The sequence below is a fragment of the Gobius niger genome (genome assembly GCF_951799975.1).
Source record: "Gobius niger genome assembly, chromosome: 16".
NCBI lineage: Eukaryota > Metazoa > Chordata > Actinopteri > Gobiiformes > Gobiidae > Gobius > Gobius niger.
This window is the reverse complement of record NC_136867.1, coordinates 15940412-15954758: the sequence shown is the minus strand read 5'-3', so window position 1 is coordinate 15954758 and position 14347 is coordinate 15940412. Positions and strand designations below refer to the sequence as shown.

The following is a 14347-nucleotide window of genomic DNA, read 5'->3' as shown; positions in this document are numbered from 1 at the left end:
ACTGGATGCGAAGATAAACAGGAAGTGTTTGTTATTCTTCAGACATCTCTGGAGAGTTTGAAGATACTTGCGGTGCTGCTAAACATACGAGGCCATCCCTTTTCGAAAAGGAATTTATAAACTCAACATCTTTCTACTGGATTTTCAACACAGATGGTTCATTAGCAATCCAAAACGTAAACATTAATGTATTGGTATGCAAAGTAGGCAAAATTATTGCTGTTGAACAACAACAAAAGTGCATCTATTTTTAGCACTGGATAGATATTGTTACACATGCAATAACATTTAACAAGAAAAGTGCATATGGGAATAATGAACAAGCTACAGGTACCTACTGATAAAAGACACACTTTGTGCTTTAAAGTAGAAATGCACATTTTATTAGACAAACTGGTTATATTTTACACATGTGGATCAATCAAAAAGGAAGATAAAGATAACATCTTTAGAGAGACAATAACGAGGTAGTCTTTGAAGCTCTCTCTCCTGATATGTAGAAGCCTTGAAGTGTAGACTGTGGTAACCTGACCTTGGCTGTTCAGAGGCTGTAATCTGTGCCCAGTGGTGCCACTCGGTTCAAAGAACCCTCCAACCATGACAAAAGGTCACAGGTCAACAGAGAAGGACACAAGGTCACGGCTGCAGACACACACCTGTTCATAATGCACCATTTTTGCCAGAACTGATGGCTTCCAGATGTTTAATGGTGGTATCTTGGTCTTAAAACCAATGTCATGACCATGTTAGGAGCTTCATAAGCAGCGAATATGGGCTACCCCCTGCAGGTCTGGTGGAAATTAACTTTTGAGTCAGTCATAAATGTGCTCTTTGTTGGAAAAAAGGTATTCGTTTTGATTTACATGCTTTCAGATAAACGAGGGGGAAAAAATGCATGGAAAAGCTACCTTACTGCGTTTTTCAATGTCATACAGTTAACATTGTACAGTGCAACAGGAAGTCCTTGTGTTGCCAATGTGGGAAAGATATTAGCCTCGCTTCAAGAGTGGACACATCTGGCAAAATGAAAACTTTATCTTTTTTAGATTTGCCTTTTTTGTCAGGTTCCATATTTTTATAGTCTGTGTCACACATCTGGCTGGACTATAGTCATAAATAAAGCAAATTAAGCAAATGTGTATTTGAACCATCGAGGTTTTAGGATTTCTGGCTGTTAATCCTTTTTTTCCCCATAAACGATATGTATCTGGAAGATGTATGGATTTTGGTCTCTGAATTGAAAGTTGAATCTTGAAAGTCACTATCCCGAGACATAATGTCAAATGTAGCCTTTTAAGTGTCTTATTGTAGATGTTTTGATGTGATTTATATCTCTATAGTTGGCCTATCCACATGTCTTTCTCTGTCAGCTAAAGTGCTGGCAGTATTCTATTACTCAGACATGATTGTTCCTTTTAAGCCACTAAATTGAAATAGCAAATTTGTGGACCCAATCCTTAACAAAATAACGGTGAGCATTTGCAGCTCTTCTGTTGGTTATTTCTCTCCAAAAAAAAATGTAAATTGCTCATAAATGTATTGGCCCTTGCCCTCCATGTAAGATTTTGACACCATACAGCCACCACATTGTTCACACATGACACCATTGAGCTGGCACATATCCAAGCAGACTGCGGAGGTACTGGAGGAGGCTAGCAGCGCGACCTATGAACTTAACAGTCTGCCCAGCTCACAAAGGAGCCGTTCATGTGCCACAGCACGCCCGAAATGGTCATACATAAAAATGCTAAATCTTATTAATTGGTTGGTGATAGTGTGAGAAAATGCCATTACCCAGTTTTTAAAAACATTTAAGCTGTCTCAGTTACATATTTAAAGTTATACTGCATAATACGCTGTCTGACTCTGTCTAGGTTTGGCAACACTATGTGTCTGAAGAATGAGATCAGCTGACGACCTGAACATCCTGAATGACCAGGTTATTCCATCAATGGATTTCTTCTTCCATGATGGCACGGGAATATTCCTAGATGACAATTCCAGGTCCAGGTCTTAATCCCATTGAGAATCTTAGGAATGTGCTGGAGAGGGCTTTGTGCAGTGGTCGCACTCTCCCATCATCAATTCAGGATCTTGGGGGGAAACATGTATGTAGCACTGGATCTATTGATATTACATTTTGTATTGGTCAGGCAGTGTATTTAATCATACAAAATAGAATAAAATACAAGAATTGAAGGTCGAGGATGAAAAACATGACAAAAAAGGCGAAGAGCAAAAACACGTTTCAGAAAAGCAACAATGACAATTTTTACAAAAAATATGGGGTTCCATTTGTGCCAAAAATAAGTTGCTGCAATATGTGTCGATATAGTTGGTCTATGTCATTGCTATGTGTCTTTGGTCTATGTTAACGGTGTACATGTTGTTGCCAAGTGTTGTTTGACATTTGTATGTAGATGTTGCTTATGTGTTTGTTGTATATGTGTTTGTTGTATATGTGTATGTTGTATATGTGTTTGTTGTATATGTGTATGTTGTATATGTGTTTGTTGTATATGTGTTTGTTGTATATGTGTTTGTTGTATATGTGTTTGTTGTATGTGTTTGTTGTATATGTGTTTGTTGTATATGTGTTTGTTGTATGTGTTTGTTGTATATGTGTTTGTTGTATATGTGTTTGTTGTATATGTGTTTGTTTATTTATTCATTTCTCTATTTATTTATTATTGCATTTATTTATTTATTTCTGTATTTCTGTATTTATTTATTTATTTATGTATATATATATAGTTTTGGCAGCCATGGTCCTCCATAGACAAGGGGTGCAGGCAACAACAGTAGCTACCAACGACATGTACCAACGACATGAACCAACAGCAGAGAGCAGTGAACAACGACAGACTGTCAAGACATGTGCAGGTAATTACATGAATTGACCACATGGGGGCAACGACATGTACCAACGACATGAACCAACGACATGTACCAACGACATGAACCAACAGCAGAGAGCAGTGAACAACGACAGACTGTCAAGACATGTGCAAATTACATGAATTGACCACATGGGGGCAACGACATGAACCACCAAGGAACAATAGCATTGAACCGTCTCAGGCACTTAAGTCACAGCAGATTACATCATTATGTATACACATATGCAACAAACACATATACAACAAACACATATACAACAAACACATATGCACTTATGCAACAAACACATATACAACAAACACATATGCACTTATGCAACAAACACATATACAACAAACACATATGCACTTATGCAACAAACACATATAAAACAAACACATATACAACAAACACATATGCACTTGTGTAACAAACACATATACAACAAACACATACAACAAACACATATACAACAAACACATATACAACAAACACATATACAACAAACACATATCCAACAAACACATATGCAACAAATACATATGCAACAAACACATATGCAACAAACACATATACAACAAACACATAAGCAACATCTACATGCAAATGTCAAACAACACTTGGCAACAACAAGTACACCGTTAACATAGACCAAAGACACATAGCAATGACATAGACCAACTATATCGACACATATTGCAGCAACTTATTTTTGGCACAAATGGAACCCCATAAAAAAAAAGCTACAAAAACACGACTAGGATGTAAGCTCCAGTCGGGAAGCTTTTGGATTTGGGTAAAGCCGCACTGGAGAAAATTTCCCTTGAGTAGAGGATTATAGTTGGTAAATTCAGTAACTATTGCGAGATGGGACAAGAGCCTTGACTGAGGTCCAAGCTCTTGAAGTGTTTGATTTCATTGGAGCAGGGTGTAAAACCTTGTGTTCCCCTTCTATTTAAACAAAATGTAGCTGTTGTGTTATAGCTCTTTTGTCAGTTGGTTTTCCTAGGTCCTGATTTACAGCTTTTATACAAATAGACTCGGGTCAAAAATGCACCCTTGTGTTGTTGTTGTTGTCGAGAGGCCAGGCTTAGTGCAGAAATCACAGGGCAATTTATTTCTGTGTCGAGAAATGCCTCTGTGCGAGTGCTGTCACAACGAATTCTTTGACCAACAAAACAAGGAAGGGCTGTCTGGTCAAAAGAAATAATAGAAGAGGCCACAACACCTCGTAAAGCATTTTGAACCTCGTCACTGCTCAGCATCGAGGTCCCTGGAGAATTCCCACTCTCCAAAACCACCACGTTGCAGGTTTTCCAGATATTTATTTGCTTATTATAATTCATGACTACCTGTTGGCATGAGTCATCATAAGAGGATGATATAGTTGAGTGAGTGTGTGGGAGAGACCACCTTGGATGAATAGAGAGGCTTGTCCAATATTCCATGCACTATTTTTGCAACTCTCGCCATGAGCCATGAGTGCTTTTTAGTTTGCTGTAAGTCATGGCTGCATAAATTTTCAATAGATGTCTGGCTGTCTTAACTTATTTCTCCATTTTTATTTCTTATTGCCATTTCATCACAGTCAAAACATGCTACAATCAAGTCATACATTTGAATAACTACTGCAAATTGTATCTGCTTTTCTCTGCGTTATTACGATTGAAGAAATGAAGACAGCAGTGTCTCAGGACAAGAAGCAAGGTCCTCCCTGCTTTATTCGCTTTGTAGCACTGTAGTTGATAATTTTGTTTCTATCAATAATTGACTGAAAATACTCACTCATCCAAAGTTAAGACCGCAGCTCGACAGCGCCTTGACACTTGGAACTCTTCCTGAGAAAAGCTTCAAGTTCCCTCAAATGTCCTCAGTCATTTTCTCTGTAGTTCTTTCTGTGGTCTTCACGTATACCATCTGTGTGAACAAGAGAACAAGAGAACTTGCATTGAAAAAAAAAAAGTGCATTTACTGAAGTCATAAGGTTCAGGTGTGCTTTGTTGTCCCTGTAGGGAGATTTGTCCCCTGCATTTGACCCATCCTTCGATGCCGCTGGGGCAACCCAGCAGGAGCAGTGGGTGACCGCAGTGCAGCGCAGTGGAGGCTGCAATCTGTGGTCACCTCTGGCACACACAGTGACAATGTGGAGCAGCTTAGCTTTAATTTGCTTTGTCGCTGCACTATCCATCCAGTCCAGGACAAACAGCCTCTATATACAGTAGGCCTATCTGTTTTTATAGTAACAAAAACAAACCATTTTACACGTTTAGAATCTATTTTTTTTATCATTATTTTGCAGTCTGCTCACTTGCTAAAGACATTCATGATATATAAACATTTTGCTATGAAGAGTCAACCTTGTTTGACCTGCTCTGGTTCAGGCACAAAAGTCACTCTAAACAACTGAATTGTTTTGGGTAGTTTCAGTGTCCTATTGTAATAAATGCTCTCCTTTCCTCTTTAAGGCTATGTGTTAGGCATTTGTTTATTATTACAAATAGAAAAGGTTCTGTCTTTCTTTTCAGGTTTGAATGATTCCATGACTTTGCATGTTTTAGACGCCCTCTTTTGTCGACTGTGGCAGCATTTGACTTTTGTGTTCATACTATAAACATTCACATTACCCATAATATTGTATTTGAATGCGCTTTATCTAATCAAATATTCAAATGCAGACCCAGCAGAAGCCACTCAGACTAGCCAAGTGAAATTGAAAGTGGCCGTGATTAGGCTAATCCGGCTCACACTGAGTGCCACCGCGTAATGGATGTATCTCTAGGGGTCTCTCAGGAATGCATTCAGGCATTTTCCCACCTACACAGTGACATCTGCCTGTGGTCTCAGGAGAAATATGACAAATGGTGGAACGACTCCCACTTCACCCATGCACCAGCACCAGATTGACGTGAGTGGGAGTTGCCCTCACATTTACAGCAACATTTTATGAGAAAAGCATGTTCAGAATATGCATGCATATGCCCAAATTATATTGGTACATTGCACGCAACACACAGTTTGCATGAAGCCAATGTGAAGTCACATAGTGTATGTAACATTATTGAAGAGTGCTTTAAGTAATGACATGCTTCTTTAGGGACAGCATCTTTTTTGAGGCTAATGGGATGAAATTTCAATATGACTTATTGATTCAGTATTTACATTATGGCTGATAATGTAGCTCAGTGACCCATAAAATGATTGTTGGTATAACATTATGTTGTCACTTTTGGCACATACCTCAATTTCTTTCTTCATGTGGGCACCTCGTTCTAACGTCACTCTATCTGCCTCTTCATAAATGTCAGAGCGGATTCACTGGCTAAGGTGACTTTTTAAATATTTCATAGTATTTGAGTTTCACCTTTTGATTTGATTAAACTTGACATGAAGCTTTTTTCCAATAAATAGCGTGTGGCTGGGCAGAGTGTAAGTACAGTATTGGCAGTAGAAAGACAGGAAAGGGTTTTCCTTTGGGCGTGCTGTCCCTGTAATGAGGGAATGCTCTGGGTGGAGCTGACGCTGCGAGCCAGGCGTTGGTGGGAAGTGTAGTCCGTCACGGGTCACTTCCTTTCAAGTTGCCCTCACCCTTGGCACCACACAGCGGGGGCGTCTGTAAAGCATAGCATAGCATACAGTATGCTTGTATACTCACACACAGTCTTCTCCACACCTCCTCAGCCAGACCACATGGATGCTGTCAAGAGCCCTGAGTGAGAGAGCGAGAGGAGGGGCGGGCGATAGAGAGCAAAGGAGGGAGGAGGGGGAGAGAGAGAGAGAGAGAGACAGAGAGAGAGTGGGTGAGGACAATGTCAACAGCTCAGTCAGCTGAAATGCACGGTGTGGCTCACAGCCTCAGAGACATAACGCAGCAGGCGCAACCGGGAGAAACACCAACACACTCCGCGATATCCATGGATTTTTTGCACACGCACATAAGGGATAAAATATTAGATTTGGTTTTCACAAGCAAGTGACACATCCCAGGGAAGATCCATCTCTCCGGGCAGCCTGTGTGTTGTGGGTGAGTTAGATGATCCTAATATTTGATATGTGGATTGTTGCTCGACATTGTGAGTTGTCGCTGCGGTGGTTGCCCAGTGAGTGGAGTACAGCTGTCAGTTTAGTTGTTACACAGTGAGGGCTACTGCTGCCAGTAACATAAACTTCTGCCAGTTAGGCTAGTTTTTGTGGAGCTACGATGGACAATGACACCATTACCACTATTTGATGAGATTTTTGCATCGTAGTAATTGTAGCTAAAAAAATGCGCTATTTAATGTGGTTTATGTACAAGTTGGATGTAAATTTTTGTTTAGATTTTGTCAAATTTTAAGGTAGTTGTTTCAACCACCTTAAAAACCGCCTTCCTAATACTTATTTTAAAGCTAAAGATGATGAGACCAAATGCCGAGATAGTATTCTTTCATCTTTAGGATTATTTTTTGCTCATCAATTCTACATTGAAATGTGTTGAGGATTTGAAACCTAAGCTCAGTCAGTTGTAATTGTTACATGGGAAACATGGTCGTTTGTAATATGCCATGGCTTATCCTGGAATTGGACATATACCCCCTGTCTGTTCATCAATCACACAGGCGAACCCTATGTGTAAGGAAAGGCCTGGCAGTCAAACATTCCACTTATGCTTTACATCTCCTCCCAGCAACAGACCGACCCATCCCAATATGGAACAAGCTCAACAGTCTTCCAGTAACCTCTCCTGAAGACTTCAGCACAATTTTGACTTGGAAACTTTTCTATACCCTTTAAGTTCAGCCAATAATCACACCGACTCGTCTTAATTGGGAGGCTGTCCCATTAGGAGAATCCACATTGTTCCTTTTCCATTTGGAAGCCTATATCCAAGTTGAGAGTTGTCATTCCCGTGCTGTAAATCTGTCCGGTGTCCAAACCAGGGTGATGAAAGTTCCTGTTCCAGCCTACCAATTTTCTACCTGCGAAATTGGTTTACTGTGGGTGCTCGTAGGATCTACTCTGTTTTAGGGTCGGAAAACATTTTCCAGCATTCCAAACTGTTTATCAACATTTGTGGGGTTTTGTGAATTTATGTTGTAATACTTTGTTTTCGAGGGATCCCATTTCAACATGCCAGGAGTAGCTTGAGTGAAACGGCAGTGATTTGTTCTTTGATGTCTTTGTGCATTGTGGACAAGATAATATCCACTTCCATCACATTAAAGGCTCCAGTGGAAATATCCGCAGTCTCACGTGAGCTGGAGGGTCAGTGGGTTGAGGGCAAGTGGAGTGGCTCAGCTAAAATATTCAGTATGTGTATAGGACATTAATATAAGCAGAGGACACACTCAGATATTACACATACCTAAGCTCTGCAGTGCTCACTTCCATATTTTATTGACTATAATGAATACGTGAACTGAAACATTGATCCATCTGACCATTGAACAAACCTGCAAGCTGTACCCTCCGCTTTTACTTCTGCCTGGTGGTATCTATTTCAACGTCTAATGCAGATATGACTTTGAGCATGTGCTTTACTGTCCTTTCGCTGTCTGACTTCAGCAGAAAAAAAGTCTTGTTCTTCTCTTTTCTGTGGAAGTCCCCACACAGCAGCTGGAGTCAAGAGGCACCATTGTATTTGTGCCAGTGACACACTTTGTGCCGCGTATGATGTGTAAGCATATCTCCCCTTTTTACAGAGCAGCATTACCACGCGGGACTATTTCAAAAACGCCGGTCACCTCTGAGGAGCTATGTCCGTGCGTTGCTATAACAGTCTCGGTGAAGCATACCAGACATTTCCTATGACAGGCATATCCTCCAGTCTTGCAGCTGTTGACCTGTGACCCAGCTATCATTTAATAGTGCATATAATGTCACTTGATTGAAGGATTTTGGCTCATTAAATCCTGTGTGTAAAAAAATGCACTTCACTTTGATCATTTGATTTGCTATATTTTGAAGCAACATGTAAGTAAGCCACAAGAGCAACTAAACTGACGCAAAACGATGATCAATTAACAAACATGCTCATAGTGCCAAGCCAAACACTGACAATGCCAGAGCGTTTGGAAGAGGACGTGTTTAAACCTCATATTTTGCATGCGAAATGTTGCATAGTGTAGCTTTAATGGATCAAAAGGCCATTTGATGCGGCATCTCCATCAGAATGCGTGTAATTGTGATGTGCGGTACAGTACTGATTGAGGCGATTTTAATGTCTATGGTATTCCTGGGAAGTACTGCCCCACATACCAGATATCTTTAGCCCGGTCTGAGATGCGTTCCACTTGCATGGAATAACCAAACAAAGTGTCACGGAGCGGCTGTACTTTTGGGATCACAAAAAAGGATGTAGAGTATTGGTTTTCATTGCTGGCGTTGTTAATATGTGGGAATGTTATAGGGCCGGTGCAGTGGGTCATGGTGGGTGTTTCTTGCCTATTCTGGTAGTAAAAGTGCAGTTGGCCGAGTGTGATCTCTGTACATGATGAGAGGAGATGTGGATAGCAGAGATGTGCCATAGGCGAAGTGGGAAGTGGGTCAACGGTGGATCTGGGCCTCTGATGTCATCGTTTCACACTTTACTGATTGCACTGTTGAGTACTATTCTGCAACTGGTGGGATTGTTCATTCAACATGTGGATGGCCATAGGAACGGACTTGGCTTATCAACCAATTATCATCATTAGTTTTTCTTTTGTTTGTTCGATTATTATTTTTTGCACATTAGCTATGCTTTCTGTCTATTTTTGCTTGGGGCCGACTCGCACATGTGGCTTGGTTTTCACATTTGCAACACGGTAAGTAACGTGAGTAATAAAACAATACAAAAGGTTTACTTAAATGTATGTTGTGAATACCGTGGGCACTGTTCAAAGTGGCATGGTGGTGCAAAAAAGTTCCCTGTCCAATAGCGCCTTTCTATGTAGAGTTTGCTGGTACCTGGTCTCCCCATATCTGTATAGCTATCCTCCGGTGCCCCGATTTCCACTACACTCAAAACATGCATGTCCCTTATGAGCTCAGAATTGGAAATATCATATTAACTGTTTGAAAGCAACTGGTGAAATAAAGGGAAACCCGAAAATACAGTATTTTATTTTTGTGTTTTTCTTGAAATAGGAGATGCTCTGCACATTTCAAGTCTATTTTTCATAATTTGTTGACTCCCACCCAGTATCCTTCCTGCTGTATTTCAGTTCTCACAAATGCTTGTGTTTGTGGTTTGTGGCTTCTGTGACTTGGCTTGACATGTTTAGAATAATTTGCTTCAAATTGGAACCGTTCACATATATAGGGGCCCCTACACTGCTGCTGGGAGCTGCTTCATTTAATTTGATCAAAGTCAAATTTGAATCTAAAGTTGTACCAAACGCCAGGTGTTTTATGTGAAAGTGACTCACTCCAGGAAATACATTTTGTTTTTTTACTAATCATAATAAATGAAATGACGTCCCGTGAGGATTGAGAATGTCTCCCCTCTTTTTTTCCTGTTGTTAAAAGGAAGGAATTTCCTCTTCATGGGTTACAGTGCCTCATGGCCCTGTTAAAACCACTTGTGCCTATATGTTTGTTTGGAATGAGGCTCCAGCCCAATAAGGCCTTTGAGAATTATCAAACGTTGGCTATGAAAGAGTTGACAGTTATAGGAATTTATGGGATACTGAATATGTGTGCGTGTGTTTTCATTGGAGAAGCGCATTTATAGACTAACTTATGATAATCGTGATAATTGCTCATATATCCATAATACCATTGTTAACTTTTGGCTTTTTCCACTGCCTCCTTATGAGGAGTGTTCATTATAGTTTACACCACATGTTTTTATTAATATTTTATTTGACCTGAAAAGGTTTATTGGAAAAGTGTGTATTTTTTTAAATGGGTGTTCTGGCCCTTGGTAGCAGAACAGGGACACAGTGAGAACACGCCAACTCAGTGTCTCTCACACTGGCGAGCAATCAAAGCGTTTACTTACAACCCAGGATTACTTGTAATCATCCACTTGTTTATTGGTTATTTGACCATTCTAAAAATAAAATGCATATGTTTTAATTTACCTGTGAGATAATCTGGTTCTGTTTAAGCAGTATTATTAGCTTCAGACAATTAAAGTCATTATTAGTAATGGAGGCTGTGGACATTTAAGTGGCAGCACTTAGCATGGATCATTCCTTCCTTAAGGGCAGTGTAGCTTTATTTAGCTTGGTCATACTCCTGAACATGTTTCTGTTTAAGCTTGTGGTAACAATGGCAATTGTGCACATAAGTATAAACCATAATAAACAAACAATGTACATTTATACACCAAACTGAGCCCGCAGCACAAGGTCAATGTCTCCCATCTCAGTAAAACATGTGCGCCAAATGCTTTCTGAAAAATGATAACGTAAATTGTGTATTAGCCTAGCTGCTGGTTCTCCATCTGACTTTCAGCTGTGTCATCCTGCCTATATTTGAGAAAGCGCATTCAAGGTGCTTAACACTGAGTGGTGAGTGTCTGGAAAGGAAACTGGGTGTGTACTTGATCTTCTGATGCTTCGTCCTTTCCGGAGAGATACACGTAGGCACAAACACACTTCCATTATCAGTTATGAAACAGAAAATGCCCTGGTTTGTATGAGTGTACTCATCATTGCAATTTACTGTATACTGCCAGGCACATTCTATTCAATCACATTCTTACATCCTATAAAGAGTAAGGATAAAAGCCTACATTACTCACAAAGTGAAAGTCTGCTAATGGTTGCTGTGGAGGGTGGGAATTGCAAAAAATGTGGTTGCAGGAGCAGTCATAGTAGCTGTTGGAGCTGTCAGTGGTATTTGCTTGATATTAAGGTAAATCTTAAATCGATTTATGAATTGAATGCCTATTTTTAAGTAACAGTGCTTTTACATGCACATTTTGAGCATTTCTTTCTTCTGTTTTGAAAAGTTAACTCAAGAGGCCGGATGTATTTTTGGTAGTGACAACTCTGTGGCTAAAAATAAATGCAGGCATGAATATCAAACAGACACTCACTCCAAAGCCCAGGATAAAACGAAAACAACAGAGCCTACCCTGCATTCATTAACTTCTACATGCACTTATATAACATTCCCCGCTAAATCCTTTTCTCCATTGTCCGCTCCAGACCTATGTCACCTCACAGTTCACAAACCCGATGGCTTCATTCAGACGGGGCAGAAACGCTGCTGAAGTAAATGTGCCGTGAAATGGAGCTCCTCTGCTTTAGTAATTATTGCTCATGCACATTTGACCATCAGGGATGTCACTCATGAGGAATGCACTTAAGTGAATTAATTGTATAGATCATATTTTGGTTAATATTATTTACAGACCATAATATAAATCTAAGCATTTATTTGTCACAGATACTGAACGTTTTGCACACTTAATTGATCAAGCCTGCCAACAAATCAACAGTCTAATCAGAAGAACTCATCAGAGGAAATAGCGCTGAATTAAGGGTACATATCCAGCTGATCCTGTTTGGATATATAAAGGTCTACATTAATGGATATATCCCAGTATGTGTTTTTGTCCACAGGCATTGGGAGATGAGGTGTGGGTGGGCAGAGGTCTAACAGGGGTCTAAGGAGAGTGGGCCTTCTGTGTCCCAGGTGATTTGGATCAGAGCCAGAGACTGTAGCTGTGGAGGAGTGAATCACATAAGCGACTATTAGTCATTGGACTCACAGGCAGACAGCTGAGGGAAGGGAGGGCATATTTGGAGAGGGCATGTCTGGGGCAACCTCATCCAAAGAGTGGCATGGCTCTTTTGTGTGCAGTGAATGGTTTGGATGGCTACTTTTATGTTAATGGATGGATGGAGGTAGTTCCGTTCTGTGTTTAGAGAAGCTGCTTTCTAAATATAGATTTATCCAACAGATACTGGAGTTGAGACTCAATTTGATCCTTTTTGTCTCCTAGTGTGTTTCATTTCATTTTGAAATAATTTGCTAGTGTTGTGTAGTGTGCCCCCCTTTTTCTCTTGGACCATTTTGAATCATAATCACAATGATGCTGTATGTAGTTGTGGAACAACAAACACGCAAAAGGCATTTGGAAGTCTTCCAATATAGTATACCCACAGTTGACACTATACAACATGTCACAATCTCCATTACTCTTTCCATCTAGCTTTGAAAAGGTCTGCTGTTCATTTGCAGGGAGCAGACAGAAGTTGGTGATGTATTAGTTTGTGTGAGTTGGAGCTAAAGGAAAACCATGTGCTGCTGGCTCGACTTTAATCTTTTATTTAGAGCCTCTTGAAGTTGCTATTTGTGTCTACAGTTATGCTGCTCTTCCTCCATAAGGTCGAAGCAGACGTCCGTTTGACGAGTGTTTTTCATCATTCTATTTAATGAGCTCCACATTTGAAATACCGTCAGAACTATGAGTTTGGTTTTGCAATAGTTATTGCTAATCAATTTCTATTTTGGCTGTTCCAAATCGCAATTTACTTTTAGCATGATAAGTGCAATAGTAGCATACAGTGTACTCTTTCTCTCCTTAGATATGTTATTTATGAATATCTTATACTGTACATGCCTGAACCTGCACTGCGCAATATATTGCAAAAATAGGTAACTGAAATATATAATTAAGCCTAAAACAAAACTACATGATCAACTTAATAGAATGCAAATATCAAGTCATTGTGTAGATCTAGTCCTGCTGTTGTTTGGTTTATTCTCCTTAAGTTACAAATTGAGGACCATGGGTGTTGTACATTGGCATTTACAGGACTAATAAAGTTACAGATGGATAACTATGGCTTTCTTCAACAAGTTTGTCTCATCTGTACCCATTAAAGTCCACTTGTCAATTAACTTGCTGATGTCGAAATGTAATCAAATGCTGCAGCTGCTTTTGACTTCATGGCGATTTGAGTTTGATTCTGTCCATTCTCATCCCTTGACAGATGTTGAGAGGAGAACTTGGTTTATTATATGCCGCAGCACAGATGTCTGAAAGGCTGATCCCTGCACACATACATGCGTTTATCAATCCATCTTGCTCGGTCCTACTATTGCAGCAGCAGCAGCGATGGCCTGTCTCTCTGCACAGACCCCCCCCCCCCCCCCCGCGCTCCTCTCCTTCACTTCCACTGACCTACTTCCCGGCGCTGGGGAACAGTCGATGAGGTAGTGGGCTGAATGAAAAGTAGCTGTTGTATCTCCCTTTATCCCCTCAGAGTCATCAAAGTGTACAGGCTAGTCTGTGCTTCGGAGCTTGTGGTGTGTGAGTATGCTAATGCTGCATGTGAATGGACGGAGCTGTTCCATGTTTACGCGGTAAAGTCGAGTATTGCGTCAATATCGAACATTAGCAATGCACCTTTTCCCCCTTTAAGCACTGATTGGATTTATTTGACACTATATTCTTTAAACGATGGCTTCCTTTTCCTGTAAGTGAGAGCCACATATGTTTCCCTGAGATGAGCCATGGCGGAGAGGAAGTGTGAGCGCATGTGGGAAG

At 40.3% G+C, this 14347-nt stretch overlaps 1 protein-coding gene across 5 annotated transcripts in view; it reads left to right on the top strand.

Annotated features, from left to right (window-relative positions):
* daam2 (dishevelled associated activator of morphogenesis 2) overlaps positions 1-14347 on the top strand; it is a 73413-nt gene that overhangs the window by 12179 nt on the left and 46887 nt on the right. For 4 of the 5 annotated variants that reach the window (XM_079573303.1, XM_079573301.1, XM_079573302.1 and 1 more), the window contains exon 1: positions 6691-6901. The exons of the other annotated variant lie outside the window; for it this stretch is intronic. The gene's annotated coding sequence lies outside the window, so the exon portion shown is untranslated. Of the gene's footprint in view, positions 1-6690; positions 6902-14347 lie in introns of those variants that run through there. 5 annotated transcript variants of the gene reach the window in all.